The 19,719-nt window shown below is 34.4% G+C and overlaps 1 protein-coding gene across 14 annotated transcripts in view; it reads left to right on the forward strand.

The window, feature by feature from the left end:
- LOC141460413 (protein couch potato-like) overlaps window positions 1-19,719 on the forward strand; it is a 650,649-nt gene that overhangs the window by 424,728 nt on the left and 206,202 nt on the right. Inside the window, exon 1 of one of the 14 annotated variants that reach the window (XM_074140395.1) lies at window positions 7,841-8,118. The exons of the other annotated variants lie outside the window; for them this stretch is intronic. The gene's annotated coding sequence lies outside the window, so the exon portion shown is untranslated. Of the gene's footprint in view, window positions 1-7,840; window positions 8,119-19,719 lie in introns of those variants that run through there. 14 annotated transcript variants of the gene reach the window in all.

The following is a 19,719-nucleotide window of genomic DNA, read 5'->3' on the forward strand; positions in this document are numbered from 1 at the left end:
CTAAGGAGGTCAAGGCCCTTCAAGGGCTGTAGTGCCATGTAAAAAAAAAAAAAAAAATTAGAACTGCTGCTAAATGCACTTCTTAGGATCTTTCTAAATAAAACTGCAAAAGGAACAAAATACGCATTGTTGTATAAGAAATGTTTTACCAGTTATCAGTAAATTGTTAATCAAAAAAGGTAATTTGGATATGAGTAAAAAGAGATAGAAATAAAGAAAAGAAAAAGAGGAAGATAGAGGCAATTACTTCCCAAAGAGGGATGGTATAAAGTAAATTGATACAAATGTCTAAAAAGGGTGTATGTGACAAAGTGTGGCAAGTGGGTTAGAATGGTAAAAATACAATAGTAGTATAACATGGCTGTCCTCTGTAGCTGGGTAAGTAGTACGAAGTACATTGGACTACACCTCTTCGTAGTCGGGCGACGACCCACAGTTCCTACAGCCATAGTATGAGCCTGGAAATGGACTAGATAAAATTACTTTGTAATCCAATGTAGTCCCAAAAAAAGACCCTGCAAATTCTAGTGCTGAACTGGCATCCATTCTTTACTGAGACAGCTGATTAAAAACAAAATACTTCGAATAAATTATAACATTTTATTAACTTTAATTTTATTAATTAACAACACAATTAAAGCGATCGGTAATAATCAAAGGTATTAAAAAAAACTAAACCTGAAAGCAGAAATAAGGGTAAAATACCAAAAATATTGCTTTAAAAAGTCATATTTTTGTCAAGGTTATTTCAGGCTAAAATAATCTTTTTTTTAAATGATGACGTTCAGATCCAACTGTTGATGCTATTAATTCCCAACCTAACGCTAATAATATTCGTTTTAAGAGCAATTATGAAGAGAACAATTTATAGAAAGAGCAATCTCCGACCAGCCACTAAAATCTGGCAATTGCTTTAATTATAATTCGATATTTAACTAGTTTTATCTATGTAATTACCGCTATTAAAACTTCATACTTATAATTGTTCTTCAAAAGTTATGCGAGCTTTCAAAAGTGGTTTTCAACTCAATATATTCCATCTAATAGTCCCTCAGACTATTTACGTAATTATTATAATTGGAGAAAACTAGCCAAAATTTGCGAGTCACTTTGTATACTATTTCTAGCAGGAATGAAGAATCGATTTTTATGAATTTCCTCTCTAAAAATGAATAAAATAAGAATCGAATTTTACAATCTATTGATTATTAGATATTTACTAATTCGCAGTTGTTAGCAAACAATTCTTTCTCTGAAGCATTCGCAGATGAAATTAGTCTTCTCGTTTTGTCTCTCAGGTGACATTTTATGAATTCTGAACGTTACAGTTGCCTGTACTTTCCCGTTGAAGTATATATTTGTCCGTACTCTTCAATTTTTTCTTATGGGAAGAAAAATGAATTTTTAAATTTAAATTTTTGGTGAATGAGACACGATGGATACATACAAACACACCTGCATTCATAGACCATAATCGAAAACCAGCACGACTAAAATACCATTTTCTCTTATTCAATTGATTAAAAAATTCGATAAATGATTTCTAAAAACGAAAAATAAAAGTCGGTATAATTTGATAAATATTGAATCCAGGGAATGGATTTAGCTCAATGGTTAAAAGTTTTAACTGGATTCCAACGCGGTGAGCCTTGGTTCGAATCCAGTTGCTGGCCCTTAGATTTCCATAGTGCTGCACGAGAAACGAGACAAATCTCGGTCTCGGTATCGAGACCGAGACCGAGATCGAGACATGATATATATCTCGTCGAGAAATCTCGGTCTCGTCTCGGTTTTTCAAATATTAATTTTTAGCTACAAAATTATAAAATTGTGTTCTTTATTAATAAATAATCATTACGGGTATTGAATTAATTATTAAAAGTTACGATTTTATTATATATGTTCAATATTACTACATCTATTTGACTTCGAATTACATAAGTAAAGTAAGCAAAGTAAAGTAATCGCCTATTTTTCAGGCGGGGCTTTACGTCCAACTACGGACGGAGGCGACTAGCAAACATACTTTACTGTAAATTTCTCATATTAACCATTAAATAAAATCCAAGGCCTAAGACCGGGAATCGAACCCAGTACCACAATACTCATTAGCTTCGCAGGTCTCGCACTATTTTCGTTTTTAAGATACTCTTTGCCTAAGCATTGATACATAAAAGAGCTTTTACTGAATCAGAAGTTAAAGAAGATCTTCTATTGGTCATTATCATCGCAGCTTGCGAAAATAATCTTTCCGATGGCACTGAAGTTGCACAGATACTAAAAAATATCTTTTGCCATTCTAGACAAATTTTTGAAGGAATTCTCAAGTGTTTTCCACCATTCTAAAATGTCAACGTCTACTGGTGCTTGGTCTAATTTGGTATAATTAATTATTTCTGTCTTCCATGCTTCGGTGATATTTGCTGATTTTTGAGCAAATGGTGCAAAAATATTGATGAAGTCGTCGTCGTCGTCAAAAGGTGAATCATCAGATTCTTTATCTTCACCAACAGCCATAACTAATAGAGCGGGAAGTTTGTTGGGAGGTGTATTTTTTATTTCACGAATCGACTTGTTATAGTAGGCAGATATGTTATTTGGGTCTTTCATTTGGCGCGTTTTTAACATCTTTTTGAAATTATATAAAGATATATAACAGTAATAGTAATATATGATGCATTGAAGTGTAAGTAGTTGTCTTCTTTTACACACATTTTGCCAATATCATTGCCAATATATAAATTAAAATAATTATTAGAAAATAATAACATTTTTTGAAAAGATTATTAATAGCAAACCGCTTTTAATACTTAAACAAAAATTCAAAAAAACTGAGACCGAGACCGAGATATCTCGACGAGACCGAGATTTGAGCGACCGAGACCGAGATCGAGACTGCATAAAGTCTCGCCTCGTCTCGGTCTCGTGCAGCACTAGATTTCCATTTCTAGAAGCTTCTTACAGCTCACTGTTCTTGTAATAAATAGTTTCGCCTGTAATGAGAAGAACTCTGTCTAGAGGCCGTTAGTACACTGAAAACAACCTCCTGTCTTCAAATAACCTCAGAAGTTATCAAAAAGAGTTATTGATTCCAATCCTCGACATTTAGTATTGAAAAACTAGATGTAATTATTCATTTTTGTGATTTCTAATTACAAATACACAATTTTAACTTATTTCTTTCATTGTGGAAACTGAATTTAATGTTTTTATATACAAGGATATCATCTATTTGAGGAGTTCAAAAAAAACCCTGCAATAAACAGACAAAAAATATGTACAATAGAATAAAAAATATAATAAGAGTATATAGCTGCTATACTGAGCAGAAATATTATATAGTATATAATATATCCAGTAAAATGAATTCAATAGAATATTTTATTCTATTAAATTAGAATCCATTTTCCTGGTCTTTATAATTCCGAATGTTCGCATTTTTAATGTAAAAGATTTAATTGAATTCCATGGACTCACTCTGGGACAAAACAGTTTTATCTCTTTTGAGAGCAATATCCAAACGTATATATTGATTTCTTTAGAAATAGGATTTATTTATTAAAAGCCAATAATAAAAAAGAGGGTCAACGGAATTTTATTGCTCCTTTTTCTGTAGTAATTTCTTTGAAATTCTTTTGATTATTGAGAAGCTCCTTTAGCTGTAAAAGTGATGAAGAGGAATTAGATTGGTGTTAAATTAAATTAAAGAAATCAGTAATGGATTACACTTAAAGGGAGAATCTTTTTTGTTGGAAAGTAATATTAAATTCTTTTTTATTTTTATTCGATTAATGAAAATCGATTGTTGCTTAGAAAATGTAAAGTGAAAAGCATCAACTTCCATATCGAAACGGCTGGAGTCGATTGAAATAGTTTGCAGTAGACCCAACTTCCACTCAGCGGGTTACAAATTGATTGCCACCTTGGTATAGTTTATCCAGAACCTGTTACGCTAATAGTTTGAAACTAAACTTATAATTATTTGTGAGAATCAATTGGGCGATTTTACTTTATCTAGTTAGTGAGTTAAGAAATAATCTAAGTTCAGATGATAAAAAAATATTGGTTAATAAGTTATTGATGATTAGGAAAGGTTTTCTTGACGGAGTATTTATTTTCTTGGTTATCTCAGAATAACTATTCGTAAAACTTATACTGACACTTCATAAAATTACGATATTGAAAAAAGGGCTTTGCAGAAGTAGTTGATGTGTGCGATTAAATGTTCAAAAATATTCTCTACTCTTGGGAGCGCTATTCGAAAGAATAATTTCTACCTGGTTGGCAATCGTTGTGGTGCGTGTTTTGACCTAGTACCGTTTTGAAATTACGAGAAAAACAAGTGTACTTTTCTTAACAATTTTATTTTTACGCAAAAGCCGGTACTTAATTTACTTTTCTACGTAATTGCCACTAATATTAAAGGCACTTATCGTATCGTACAACCCAGCTTTTGGAATCCCATACTTATAGAAGTCTGCCGCCTGAGTTGATTTGGCAACACGGCCATTTTGAGCTCATCATCGTGGCGCTGACTACCCAGCTACGAGGGTCGTTTGAAAAGTCCATGCAAAAATAAAAACTACTTAATTTTTTGGGGTAAACCTTTTTTATTTTTCAACATAGTCTCCTTTTAGGCTTATACACTTCGTCCAACGCTGCTCTAGTTTGTTGATCCCTTCCGAATAATAGGATTTGTCCAAGTCTGAAAAATAGCCATTCGTTTCTGCAATCACCTTCTCGTTTGAATAAAATCTTTTACCCGTCAGCCATTTCTTCATATTGGGAAACAAATAGTAGTCCGAGGGAGCCAAGTCTGGAGAATAGGGGGGATGTGAAACGAGTTGGTACCCTATTTCCATTAATTTTGCGACCACAACTGCTGAGGTGTGAGCTGGTGCGTTGTCGTGATGGAAAAGGACTTTTTTGTGGGCCAATCGTGGGCGTTTTTCTTGCAGCTCGGTTTTCAAACGGTCCAATAACGATGAATAATATGCACCTGTAATAGTTTTACCCTTTTCCAGATAGTCGATGAGGATTATTCCTTGCGAATCCCAAAAGACAGTCGCCATAATCTTTCCGGCCGAAGGAACGGTCTTCGCCTTTTTTGGCGCAGATTCCCCCTTGGTAACCCATTGTATAGATTGTTCTTTGGTCTCAGGAGTGTAGTGATGTATCCATGTTTCATGCACAGTGACGAAACGACGCTTAAAGTCCTGCGGATTCTTCTGGAACAGCTGCAAACCGTCCTTGCAACACTTCACACGATTTCGTTTTTGGACAAGCGTGAGCAATCGCGGCACCCATCTTGCGGATAGCTTTGTCATGTCCAAATGTTGATGCAAAATATTACGTACCCGTTCATTCGAGATGCCCACAGCACTAGCAATCTCACGCACCTTCACTCTTCTGTCATCCATCACCATATCATGGATTTTATCAATGATTTCTGGAGTAGTAACCTCAACAGGGCGTCCAGAACGTTCAGCGTCACTTGTGCCCATATGGCCACTCCGAAAATTTTGAAACCACTTATAAACTGTTCTAATCGAAGATGCAGAGTCACCATAATGTTTATCAAGCTTCTCTTTAGTCTCCTGAGGCGTTTTGCCTTTCATAAAGTAGTGTTTAATCAACACACGAAATTCTTTTTCGTCCATTTTTTGAAAATCACTCGACTTCCTCGATTCAAACGAATGCCAAACACAAAGAAATAGACCGATCTGGCTGAAACTTGGTGTGTGTTCTTCCAAGAGATGCTACTAATTAAATATAACCTCGATACGCGCCAGTGGTGCTATCTCTCTGACTTTGCACGGACTTTTCAAACGACCCTCGTACATCTTCTATAGATAGCGTCTGTTCTCTTTCATTTTCTTCGTCAACTTACTGCACCAAATCTACAGTAATGACGCCTGATTTGATAACAAACTGCAACACGGACATTTTTACCACATCATCGTGGCGCTGACTACCCAGCTACATCTCCAACAGATAGCGTCTGTTCTCTTTCATTTTCTTCGTCAACTTACTGCACCAAATCTACAGTAATGACGCCTGATTTGACAACAAACTGCAACACGGTCGTTTTGAGCTCATCATCGTGGCGCTGACTACCCAGCTACATCTTCAATAGATAGCGTCTGTTCTCTTTCATTTTCTTCGTCAACTTACTGCACCAAATCTACAGTAATGACGCCTGATTTGATAACAAACTGCAACACGGCCATTTTTACCACATCATCGTGGCGCTGACTACCCAGCTACATCTTCAATAGGTAGCGTCTGTTCTCTTTCACTTTCTGCATCAACTTACTGCACCAAATCTACAGTAATGACTAAAAGACGCCCTATTAGTGAGAACATTCTTGTTCGGCCATCTTTGAAAGCTCTTACCCATTTCCGTACACTATTTTCTCAGCCCAAAATGTTGTCTCTATAAACTTCCGCTGATGTCATTGTAGCATTTCATTCCAGATTTCACACCTTTAGCACAAAGAAAACGAATCACTGCGCGTATTTTACAATCGGCGGGATTCTCAATCGACAGATGCATTATAAACACTGACAAACAAATGTAAATGCGGTTGAATGTTTCTGTATTAACGTCTAGTTTCTTTTTGACAGATTGTAGAGATACACAGGCACTGTAGCCGCCGTATTTCTTAATAGTTCTTTCAAAAAAAAATAAAACCTCACTGAAAATACATTTTAAACTCTTCATCAAAACGCTCTCTTGAACGAAAGTCGACTACTTCTCAACAGAAGACAAAGAAAAGTATTGTAAAATAATGGCTGAAATTGTTATTACTTCACTAGTTGGCATTGTTTCGAAACACACTTTGTATGACTTTATTTGGAGAGAGAGATAAGAAAAATGCTAGAAAATTATTTGTTCAGATCCGGCCGGAAAAGATTTTGTAGACATACATTTTACACGAATTTTGGTTACCCCTCGAGGTGAATCAAATGTTACTGTTCACGGGTCACTGAGTTGTTTTAAATTCTAAAACCGCTAAAACCTCAGGCGTAGTTTGCTTAGGAATTATTATTATTCTACTCCAGTAAAGGAGTGATTGTGTGTGTATGTAAATTTGAGCGTACCATATAGCTAGTGTGAGTGAACAAAACCCCCTTCCCTAAAGGCTATTCATAAGTTTTTATGTTAGGTCACGTCATATTTCCGCCGGATACAAGTGTAGCATAGTGCCCTGTTTCTATTGCCCTCTGGAGACCAATAAGGGGAGTAATGGGTTGAGACTCTTGTTTTTCACTGTTAGTGTATTTGTACGTGTAGTTATAGGTTTGGCTCGTCTATCACGTAAAAGCAACAACCCGAATCGTTTCTGTAAACAGTCTGACGGAGGATCTAGTAATCTAGGCGGTTGAATATTAGTCATTTACCAAAAATTAATGTCATTGCATCCAAACAAATTAGAAAGTATTAACGAGTTTGTGTGTTAGAATTCGAATTTAAAAATTTGGATGATTTTGAAACTAAAGGAAGTAAAAAAATGTATTAAAACTGTCCTGTAGGATCGTAGTGTGTGGGTTCATCGGCAAAAACTACCCAAAAAAAGTGTATAACGTTAAAAAACACTTATTTTTAATTATTTTTCTTCAAAATATAAGGCAAATCCTCGGTTACAAGAGTAATTGTTTTACTAAAGTTAGTAGATTTTTATAAATGTGTTATATAATAACAAAAACTTATTATTTATTATTAGTATTAATTATATTATGTAATATATTATTATTATTTATAATAAATAAAAACTTATCAATTATCACTTTTGTAGGCCATGAATGAAAATAAATGAAAAAAAGGTTGGTCACACTGTATGGATAACCTTAATTTACCATCTGATCTGCCTGACCAGTTACCGGCGGCCATCTTTAACTCGTTACTCGTATCTCTTTGTTAAAGTGATTTTTTAAGTGAATATTAGTGCGTGTTAAAGTGAATTTTGGTTTTATAAATTGTGTTTAAGTTATACTAAGTGCGTGATATACAGTTTTAGTGCGAATAGTGTTGTGAATTATTTTAAATTGTGTCAAGTGTCAAGTGCTATTGGAGTGGTGATCTGTTCAGATGCTGATGGATATTCTTTAAACAAGGTAAGACTTCATTATCAATAATTCAATTTCAATTATATTATTGCATGAAAATAGCATGTTGATCATTTAATTATTTCTGACAAATTAATACTAATGCTTCGTCTTGACTACGTTCAGGTTGGTTAATTCTTTTTATTCTTTTCTCTTTCCTTTTTTATCGACTATAAGTTCTAAATTAGCTTTTATGGTCCCCCCTTGTTCTTTTTGGAATTCATTTCTAATTTATTGTTTGATCTATGCCTTTTAATCGAATATAAGTTCAATATTTGTATTCTTGGATTCCCCAATTTATTTTGTCGGATTGGTTTCCACACCTTAATTATGTATTCTTTATTCGACTATAAATACAAAATGCGCATTCATTGTTTTCCCATATTGTATTTTGGTATTAATTGCTAAACCTTTTGATGTATTCATTGATCATTTTTCTTTAATCGATTATAGGTTTAAAAATTGTCAATCATGGTTAAATCCAAATAGTTTTTTAAAGTTGATACCTAAACCTTTTTAATGTATTGTTTGATCTATTCTTTTTAATGGACTATCTGTTCTAAATTAGCGCTTATGTTTTTCAAAATGGTTTTCTAAGCTTTTTTATGAATTCATTAATTATTTATTTTAATCGACAATAATGATTTAAAAGAAATAATTAAGAATACATTATAAAGACTTAGAAAAGAAATCTATAAAACTATTTTGGCAAACAAAGATTGCTAAACTTAAAGTAACAGTTAATTAAATAGAAAGATTAATGGTTATACCAAAAAAGTTTAAAGATGAATTTTAAATTATAATATGGAGAAACAATGAATGAACCTTATAACTGGTTGCAATGGAATGATTAAAGAATACATGTTAATGGTTTATAAACCAATTTCAAAATCAACTTGGGGAAACCAAGATTGCAAATATTGAACTTATAGTCTATTAATAAGAAAAATCAAAGATTACATTATACATACGAGGGTCGTTTGAAAAGTCCGTGCAAAAATAAAAACTACTTAATTTTTTGGGGTAAACCTTTTTTATTTTTCAACATAGTCTCCTTTTAGGCTTATACACTTCGTCCAACGCTGCTCTAGTTTGTTGATCCCTTCCGAATAATAGGATTTGTCCAAGTCTGAAAAATAGCCATTCGTTTCTGCAATCACCTCCTCGTTTGAATAAAATCTTTTTCCCGCCAGCCATTTCTTCATATTGGGGAACAAATAGTAGTCCGAGGGAGCCAAGTCTGGAGAACAGGGGGGATGTGAAACGAGTCGGAACCCTATTTAAATTAATTTTGCGACCACAACTGCTGAGGTGTGAGCTGGTGCGTTATCGTGATGGAAAAGGACTTTTTTGTGGGCCAATCGTGGGCGTTTTTCTTGCAGCTCGGTTTTCAAACGGTCCAATAACGATGAATAATATGCACCTGTAATAGTTTTACCCTTTTCCAGATAGTCGATGAGGATTATTTCTTGCGAATCCCAAAAGACAGTCGCCATAATCTTTCCGGCCGAAGGAACGGTCTTCGCCTTTTTTGGCGCAGATTCCCCCTTGGTAACCCATTGTTTAGATTGTTCTTTGGTCTCAGGAGTGTAGTGATGTATCCATGTTTCATCCACAGTGACGAAACGACGCTTAAAGTCCTGCGGATTCTTCTGGAACAGCTGCAAACCGTCCTTGCAACACTTCATACGATTTCGTTTTTGGTCAAGCGTGAGCAATCGCGGCACCCATCTTGCGGATAGCTTTGTCATGTCCAAATGTTGATGCAAAATATTATGTACCCGTTCATTCGAGATGCCCACAGCACTAGCAATCTCACGCACCTTCACTCTTCTGTCATCCATCACCATATCATGGATTTTATCAATGATTTCTGGAGTAGTAACCTCAACAGGGCGTCCAGAACGTTCAGCGTCACTTGTGCCCATATGGCCACTCCGAAAATTTTGAAACCACTTATAAACTGTTCTAATCGAAGGTGCAGAGTCACCATAATGTTTATCAAGCTTCTCTTTAGTCTCCTGAGGCGTTTTGCCTTTCATAAAGTAGTGTTTAATCAACACACGAAATTCTTTTTCGTCCATTTTTTGAAAATCACTCGACTTCCTCGATTCAAACGAATGCCAAACACAAAGAAATAGACCGATCTGGCTGAAACTTGGTGTGTGTTCTTCCAAGAGATGCTACTAACTAAACATAACCTCGATACGCGCCAGTAGTGCTATCTCTCTGACTTTGCACGGACTTTTCAAACGACCCTCGTATATTCCAAAAAGCAGTATGGGGAAACTAGTATGCAATTATTGGACTTATAGTTTGTATTTTTGACTATAATAATTAAAATGAAATAATTAATTTTATACCTTTATAAGGGATTATAAAACAATTCTATAAAACTATTTTGGGAAACAAAGAATGCTAGTTTTAACTAACAGACATTTAAATAGAAAAGTTTAAAGAATACATCAAGAAGGTTTAGAAATTCATTCCAAAATAGAGTATAGGGAACCAAAAATGCTAAATTTGAATTTGTAGGTGACTATAAGTAGTCTATATACGTAAAAGTGGCGAATATGTTTGGTGGGTTATTGTTTTGGGCAATGCTTGTTTGAACTTAGTAATTTATTAACAATGTTGGTGGTTTATTAACTGTTATTGGTGGCTATTGTGCGAATGATGTTCTAACTCGTGGTTGGTCCAATATAAGAGGTTTAGTATTCAATCTGTCAGACGTCTGAGAGCGACTAGTTTATGTTGTATAGGATGGTAGGAACTGTTGTGTATAAAATAGTGTCAGTGGACGTGGGGTTTCTGGAATATTTCGAATTCTATGTTGTTGTCTCTTTTAGTAAGTGTTATATCCAGGAAGTTAAGAGTTTTGTAGTTCTCGTATTTAAGTTAGGGCGATGTCTGTTTAGTTAGGAAAATAATCTACATCTATATTCTACACAATATGCGTAAAATATTACACCGAATTCTTTCTTCAATTGTTTAATACACCATCCTCTTCTTCTATTCTTGTAGTTATCATTATTCTGCTATACTTTCTCCTTATCCTGAACCTGTAGTGGTACAGCGAATTATTTTAAGTCCTCTCTTCTTCCTAAAAGTAAGAGTGGAAGAGTAAGTGGAAAACCCACTTCAATGAAACTAAATCCGTATCGATTTTACCATTACCTTCTTGTCCATCACTCTACCTCACAATTATTACAATTTAATTCCGATTCCAGACCCTAAAAGATAGTTCCCGTAGTGTAAACTTAATGTTTGAATTAGTTAATTTAAATTTCGTACTACTATTTTGATTAAAGCAATTAATTAATAATTTTGCTATTTTAATAATTAAATTATGTAAAGTAGTGTAATAATTGTTGCTTTTGGTACTGGTTGATCTGGTTTTATAAGTTAGTTTGAGGAAGACCATAATGTTTGTTAAGGATTTAGATAAACTTTTAAGTTTATAATTAATGCTAATATATATATAAGGGAGGGTTATTTCCTCTTCTGGAGTCTTGTGCCAGAACTCTGTGACCTCTTATCACTGGAAATCCTTCCGTAAAATATATTGTCATTGATTGCCTCCAGTTATCTAATATATATTTACCCTATTTTCCTTAATTCTTGTTTATTTTTGAACGAATTGGTAGATTGGTTTTATAATTAGTTTTATTCATTCTCGTTCTTATGGTTTTTCCAAAATCTTTTTTTCCTCTAATCTTCATTTTTCGGCTGAATTTGACCTTATTTACAGAATAAGGAGGTTTTAGTATCAAAGTTGTTTGGCTTTAATTTAAACAAAATTTACCAGTTTAACGAAATGCACAATCGTGCTGGATCTTCTAATTTAGGGGATCTGAAACAAAATCTTTTACTTCTAGTAGATACGATTGAATAGATATATTTATTTGCTTGTTGGGATATTCTCCCTTACAAATAGAGTTAGTTTGCAATACATTAACATAATCTAGCATTTTGGCGATACATATACTCGTATACTTTTTAAACAGGCACACACATCTAATTTTAAATGCACTTTTAAAAGTAATTCACGATAAAATATCTCCAAATGATGTTGCTCTTGTTTTTAATGCTTCAACGGTAAAATAATAAACATCATCTAACTCAACATTATCTGGAAATTTACAGTAAATTGTTAACATTTTCATACTTCACTCTTATCTGTATTGATATACTTCTAAATATATCTATTCTTGGCAGCATATAATTAGGGCATACAATCAGAAAGTGGTATAGACTGTACTGGTCGCGGGTATTACATTACCGCGCATTCAATATCGCTTTGAAATTTATTAAAACCATCGTTAACTATTCTAAAGTAGAGTGGCTGATTCATCCGTAATTGGCTAACAATACTAAGCTTGGAAATAGACGTTTTTTCATCTAAATATTGCTCTCCTTCGGATTTATGATTGGCTGGATATCAAGGGATAGTTTGTAATTTTTTAATTGTGTTTTTAAGTTCAGTTTTTAATTGACCTTTGCCAAGATACTTTCAACATATGATCGGCCCTTAAAATTTATGTTCTAATTGCGAAAACCAATAGAATTTTTAATGAATTTAAAATTAAATACGATCTTAATTGCTTTTTGAGCCCGTTGAAAAGAAATAAACAAATCTATATCGGGTTTTTATTATTATAATTATTTTTATTTCGTTAAAAGTAGGGTGTTAGTGAAGTTATGCACAGCTTTATGATGTACTATGATAGTTTATGCTGCAGTACCTTTTATGCTGATACACTTCAAGGCAAATAAATGTATTTTTATTTATTACGGTCCCACATTAAGGAACAGGATGACCTAATGGCGCCCAAAGATTTGTAAATAAGTAATTAAGATTAAAAAGTATTTTTAAGACATTTTTTCCAGTTTTATTGCGTGTTATTTATTCTGTAGTACGTAATTAAGTAGAAATAATAATAATTATTAATAATGGCTTTAACCATATAAAATCATAACGCAATTTGCCAAAATTCTGTCCTATAAGTTCCTATCGTTCCAATCACCTTTCGGTAATCCTCTTATGGCCATTTCTTCTCTTTATGTCCTGTATCCAGGATACCTCCAGGACTTTGTGCCTCCTTCGTTCTTGTGGTACAGAAAGTAAAAGCTTCTTTCTTTTGGGGAGGGGGCCATCTATCATCCTAATTCATTCTCATGAACTGTGGCCAAACCCCAGAGTCATCTTCAAAATCCTGTAGGATGTTTTCTACTCTCGTCCCCTTTTTCTAATCAGATTCTGTATTTCCTCATTTTGGACAGTTTACGGCCAGGAATATCTTGTCTACAACTTCACTTCCAGAATAGTTTATCCAAACTTTACATAGAAACGCAGCACTCTCTGATTGGATGGATTTCTAACGTTCAGGTTCCTCTTTGGATTGATGGGGGAACAATGGGGTATGCAACACAATTAGGCTTAGGCAGTAAACGAGTCATTTATTTAAATATTAACATCCTTAATTGTTCTTATTATTGCTAAATTATTCATACGATCAGTAAATAAGATTGAATTAGCTAACGTTTCTTTGTGGGCCTCCATTTTTGTATGCATTTTTACGAATATAAATCAGTTGAATTGAACTGAAAGAGATAAAATGTAATAAGTAACTTTGTAATTTCATTTTGAACATTAATATCAATAAATGATATAGTGAGCAAAGTAAGTTCTTGTCGCAAAGTAGAAATTCCGTATCCGTAACCATGAGGCAAAGACCAACTTTCTGTGTCACCTTCGACGAAAATTGTATTTCTTTTTTAATAAATATTTTTTCTGCAATGCGAGTGAATAGTTTGAAAAAGAAGTCTACTTCTAAAGTTGCACAGATACGAGCTGCAACAGAACAAGGGGAGTAAGTGTTAGCTTATAAAGGGAATAGCTAAAGCAGTAAGCTAGTAGAGGTTGGCTGAAAGAGTATTGGGAACCGCTTGGTGCCGCCTCCGTAGGGACGGTAAAGGGGGGCGGTGGAGGACAGTCCGAAGACCTCGGTTAGTCATCCCCTAATGGGCACCCCTCTCGCGACCTTCCCTAACCTCACAGCAACCAGCACGTGAACAAACACGTACCACCAGGTATAGTTCGTGAGATACGCCCATTACTTATTTTATATATATATATATATATAAAGGGCTTCCTAAACCTAACTCTAAACCATATATAACAATCTAGTAAATTATTATTTTCCACACGCTCTAATTTGCATACGTACATTTTTTTTTATTATTATTATTTTTTTTTTTTACGTATTCAGCTTGCCTCATACTCACGCAACATTACTAAACGCAAACTAGCCCCTGAGTAATTTGTGGGTGAGTAAAATAATACAGTTAATTGCTTTTTTAAAAAAAGCTAATGAGAATATACTTACAAGACTTTTGATTGTACTTTACAATTCTCGAGTTGTTTACTTATAAGAAACCACATTTAAAAACGTCATAACTGAGGATGTCACAATAAAATTTCAGTCAGAATTGCTCAACAGATGAATTATTAGTTCAGTTCTTTTTTTTTTTAATGGTTTTCTCTAAGACATCTTCTACGATTTACTTTAAAACTGGAGTACCAATTACATGTGTACAGATCTGAATCTTTAAATTGAAACATTTTTCAAGGGAAATTCAATTTAGGGCTCTTCTGGATTGTTATAGACTTCTCTCTAAAGTGCTATTACTGAAAAAGTAAGGTAATTACTACTTTTTTCAAAATATGTTTTTCTCTATGTTTTAAATGTAGTTTTTGCCTTATTTTCTGTGTGTTTTTATTTATTTTCTCTTTCTCATTATCAACCTCCGGCAGACGGTTTTACCTTGCCGTACAATCGGTAAAAATTAATTACTTTTGTATCTAGTATTTTATTGTGTAATAAAGCATTATTAATATTTTTATAAAATTTTTTATAATGGTTTAAGGCGCGTCAACATCTTACGTTATTGGCGCCCGGAGCTTTTTTCATTGCACTGCCGGCCTCCGGACAGTATTTTCTCGTTACAGACAACACTGACCATCACCGGACAGTGAGCTGTAAGAAGCTCCTAGGAAGAGAAAATCTAAGGATCCAGCAGCTGGATTCGAACCCGGGACCTCCGCGAGGGTATCCAATACGCTAACCACATAGCTAATCTCTTCCCTCATTATTCCTCTTTGGATTGATGGGGGAACAATTAGGCTTAGGCAGTAAACGAGTCATTTATTTAAATATTAACATCCTTAATTGTTCTCATTATTGCTAAATTATTCATACGATCAGTAAATTAGATTGAATTAGCTAACGTTTCTTTGTGGGCCTCCATTTTTGTATGCATCCAAATACTAAATTAGGTATCGTGGACGGAGGCGACTAGCAAACATACTTTACTGCAAATATTTAACTATTTACTTAGGCTTAGGATCATAATACATTTTATCTGAAGTGCTATTCACTGTTTACGGTACGATTTTACCATCTATTTTAATAAGAATCAAAGACGAAACTAAATTTTCTAAATTTGATGAAAATTAGCTGCTCAAAGGAGCTGAAATTCTGAAGAAATTTTTCATAACTTTTTCTTAATTTTTTTCCCCCCCGAATAACGGGCTCTTACAATTTTCTGTAATCTTTGTGTAGTGATTATAACTTATAACTTATAATTCTACATATTTTATTTGAAACTTATTTCCTCTAAAATTCGATTAATGGTTCTCTTTTGGATAGATTCTCTCTTAAGTGCTATTTATGTCAAGTGTACTGTCTTATTTCTTTTTAAGAACGGAATAAATTTGTCGCTAATATCTTGAGGTTGAAGAAAATTTACTCAATTTACTGGGAAAATCGTTAATAGTACTTTCTATAAACTGTGCTTTTTCTTGAATCTTCTTTTTAGGGAAATTCATTTTAAAATGGTTTTCCGGGAAGGTTTGGTTTAGGTTGGCTACCTAATAATATATGATTTAACAAACTGTAGAATATAAGTAAGTTATGGCTCAAATTTTTTTTGGATTTTGAAGTTAAAAAAACTTTGATATTATTGGTGATAGAAAGACTGTTGATTGTTAAACACCAGTTTAAAAGGGACGAACTCGATTATAATGAAAATTAACAATTACAAGGGTTTTAAAGATAAATAAATAACTCTGAGTGAAGTTATTTTTTTTTTTGGCGTGGTTGGAGTTCTTTTGCTGGAAAAGCTCTAAAGAGAATCAAGATTTCCCAGCTTGAATCATTTTCCTAAAATCTTACTGCCTCTTTTCCACCATAATGGTCTTTTTTTTAAAAAAAAGAAGCTAGTGGAATACACAGAAGGCCGGCTGCCTCTCTGGTTGTAGGGCGTATAAATTAAAGAAGTCGTGTTTTACTACACTGCTTGCACCTTGAACTGTCCCACTTAATATGGAAATTCCCCACTCCATTTCCATTTCCTTCTCCCCCCCTATAATCCATCCCTCCTGCCTACCCTGCAAATCCTTTTACCGTGTTAGCTTAAATATTTAAATTGATGTAAATACCCTTCTTAATATTTACCACAGAATTAGCTAAGTAAATCGTATGTTACATGCTGTAAAATGTTTTGCTTTACAAAGAAGATTTGCAATAAAAGGGAACTAGTTACATATTTAGCCAGATTTCTCTTTGATAATTTTCCGTAAGCTCAAATTAAATAATTATATCTTAAGATGCTTTAAATCTTAGTGTTGAAGGTTTTAGTTACTAATAAGGGTTAGTAATCAATATTAAATTAAATTTTGATAGATGTATGATGGTAAATGAGTTATTTTATTTAGCTGATTGTACTGGAAGGTAATCTAATTTGGAAAACTTAATATACAAAATTTAATTTCGCAGTTTGAGTTTTTGTTTTTTTTTAAATCTTTTATTGAAATTCGCAACTGCAACAACTGTTGCAACAAGCAAATGTGGTATAAGATAAAACAATATCAGGAATATGGATCGGAGAAGGCACCCAGTAGTGTCACTCCATTAACGTGAATATGCTCTTATGATGCAAGTAGATAGCGAGAACATCTTCTCTTCAATCTCCTTGGAGGATTACCTGGTAATGTGGAGGTAGATAGGGGTACCATGAGAGGGCTAGGATGAGCTGCTGTAGAGGAATAAAAATTTGAGGGAAACGAGTTTCAGCAAGATCTTTAACGAAAGGGATTTTGAGATCATTATAGATGGTGAGGTTAGATATAAAGAACGGAGCGTTAAGTAGTTTTCGTAGTATTTTTGATTGTAAAGTCTGGATGCGTAGAGTGTTGGAACGCTTAGTCGATGCCGTATGACCAAATAGGTCGCAGTAACAGAAAATATAAGAATCTTTTGTTAATTACGTTGAGTTTTGATCGTTTCTGCGTCAAGTTTGCAGCGTTAGTTTCTTGTCTTTTCAGTCTAGTATGGGGATTCCATGTCAACTGTTTGTCTAAGTACAGTCCAAGGTAGCGTACTTTGACCACGCAAATTATAGTAAGTTAGGAAGAGTGGAAGTGAATATGTCTAGGTGCAGAAAGAGAAATTTAAAATTTAAAATCACGTTTCAGCTTTAGATAATGCCAGGATTTATTTTATTATTATGTATTTTTAACTCAGTTATCCCTAGAATCTGAAAATGGTTGCAACATACCTATTTATTCGAATTTCTAAATTAAACGTCAGTGTGTTGCTAAAGACAGGGAAATGTTAGCTCAATGGTTAGTGCTCTAGATTTCAACTAGAAATCCCTTGTTATAACCCTGAAGCCTACTTCCAAGAGCAGTTGTCCACAGTCCAATCATTTGGACTGAAATTGTCTATAACATGCACATTTGGCGGCTGCCACTACTACTGTAAATGATTCCGAGTACCACAGAGTTCAGTATCTTGAAGACTGGAACCAGCTATAAATGTTTTGTCTTAAGGATATCTTTCCTTCTAAGTTATTTACCTAAGAAATGATTGCATTCGTGGAGGTAGTCTTATAAGCGATTTCTACAATCACTATTTTTACAATAATGTATTATACACCCAGTGAAAATGACCACATTTCTTTTTTGAATAACTGTGGTGGTAATACTGCTACAGGGACGAACGCGCGCTCTATGGTTAGTAGAGACCTGGGAGATTCCTGTTATCAACATATTAGTAATCATGGAACGTTACACTGCAAAAGAACGAGCATTTTGTGTAGAAGCGTATTTTCGAGATAAATCGGTTGTGAAAGTTCATAGAGCGTTTCGTAAACAGTTCAAAGTTAAAAGTAATGAATCTGTTCCTACGCGAAAATCGATCCTCAGATGGGTTGAAAACTTCCGTGAAAGTGGCAAGACGACTGATAAGATTCATCCAGGTGCCAAAAGAACAGTTCGTACACCGGAAAACATCGGAAAAGTTTGCCAAGCAATAAAAATTAGTCCAACTCGTTCCGCTCGCCGTCACGCAGCTTCTTTAAAGTTATCAAGGGAATCTGTGCGTCGAATTCTAACCTCAGACTTGAACCACCATCCATATAAGTTGATGATCACTCAAGAGTTGAAAGAAACTGATTACCGACAGAGATTACTTTTCGCCGAAAACATGTTAAAGAAATTGGACGATGGTGAGATTGATTTAAATAATCTTTTAATGAGCGATGAAGCTCATTTCGAACTCTCTGGATCGGTAAATAAACAAAACTATCGGTACTGGGCAAGTGGTAATCCCCAATTCATTCCAGAAAAACCGTTACATAGCCAACGAGTTACAGTATGGGCCGGTGTAGCGTCGTGGGGAATTATCGGACCGTATTTTTTCGACGGAACCGTCAATGGAGAGAGGTACAGGGAGATGTTAAACTTGTTCCTCATCCCCCAACTCCGCCGCAAACGTCGTTTGAATCGAACCTGGTTCCAGCAAGACGGGGCAACTTGTCACACCGCCGCTCTTACACTTGCGTTGTTGAAAGAAACGTTTGGAATTCGTTTATTGTCACGTTCTTCAGATTTCGCTTGGTCGCCTCGCTCGCCAGATTTGACGGTTCCAGATTTTTTTCTGTGGGGGTATTTGAAAAGTCGTGTTTATGAAACCAAGCCCCGTGATCTAGAGGATTTAAAATCGAGGATTAGAGCCGAATTCGCAAAAATTTCGGCTTCCATGCTGAAGAAAGTATTCAAAAACTTCGTTAAACGATTGGAAGAATGTAAAGCCCAGAACGGTCATCATTTGAAGGATGTAATATTCCACAAATAATCTCCCATGTTTCTACTTTTCAAAGATTTTTTTGTTACTTTTATATCTGTAATACTTTTGCTGTTATTAAAGAAATAAATGTGGTCATTTTCACTGGGTCACCCTTAAAAGTTTACTTAAAAGTTTGAACTACACATAATTAAATTCTTCCAAGACATATTAAGGCAATCCTCCCTTAAAACTCTTTGGTAGTTTATTCCTGGGTTTAATGTAAACCACATCTTTTATTGTACATTTATACAATGACGGTTAATATTAGAAATGCACCAATCTCACGCGTGCAAACATACCTGGCACAATGTGCTGGTACCGTGCCGTGCCAGGAGTGTGTTAACCAGCTTCGCTCCCCTACATCGACGATATATTGATCTACCAGTATGAGGTCACCACCCCTTCCTGAGGAGTACTC

Source organism: Rhodnius prolixus, unplaced genomic scaffold (assembly GCF_049639745.1).
Source record: "Rhodnius prolixus isolate KJV_2025 unplaced genomic scaffold, Rpr scaffold_6, whole genome shotgun sequence".
Classification (NCBI taxonomy): Eukaryota; Metazoa; Arthropoda; class Insecta; order Hemiptera; family Reduviidae; genus Rhodnius; species Rhodnius prolixus.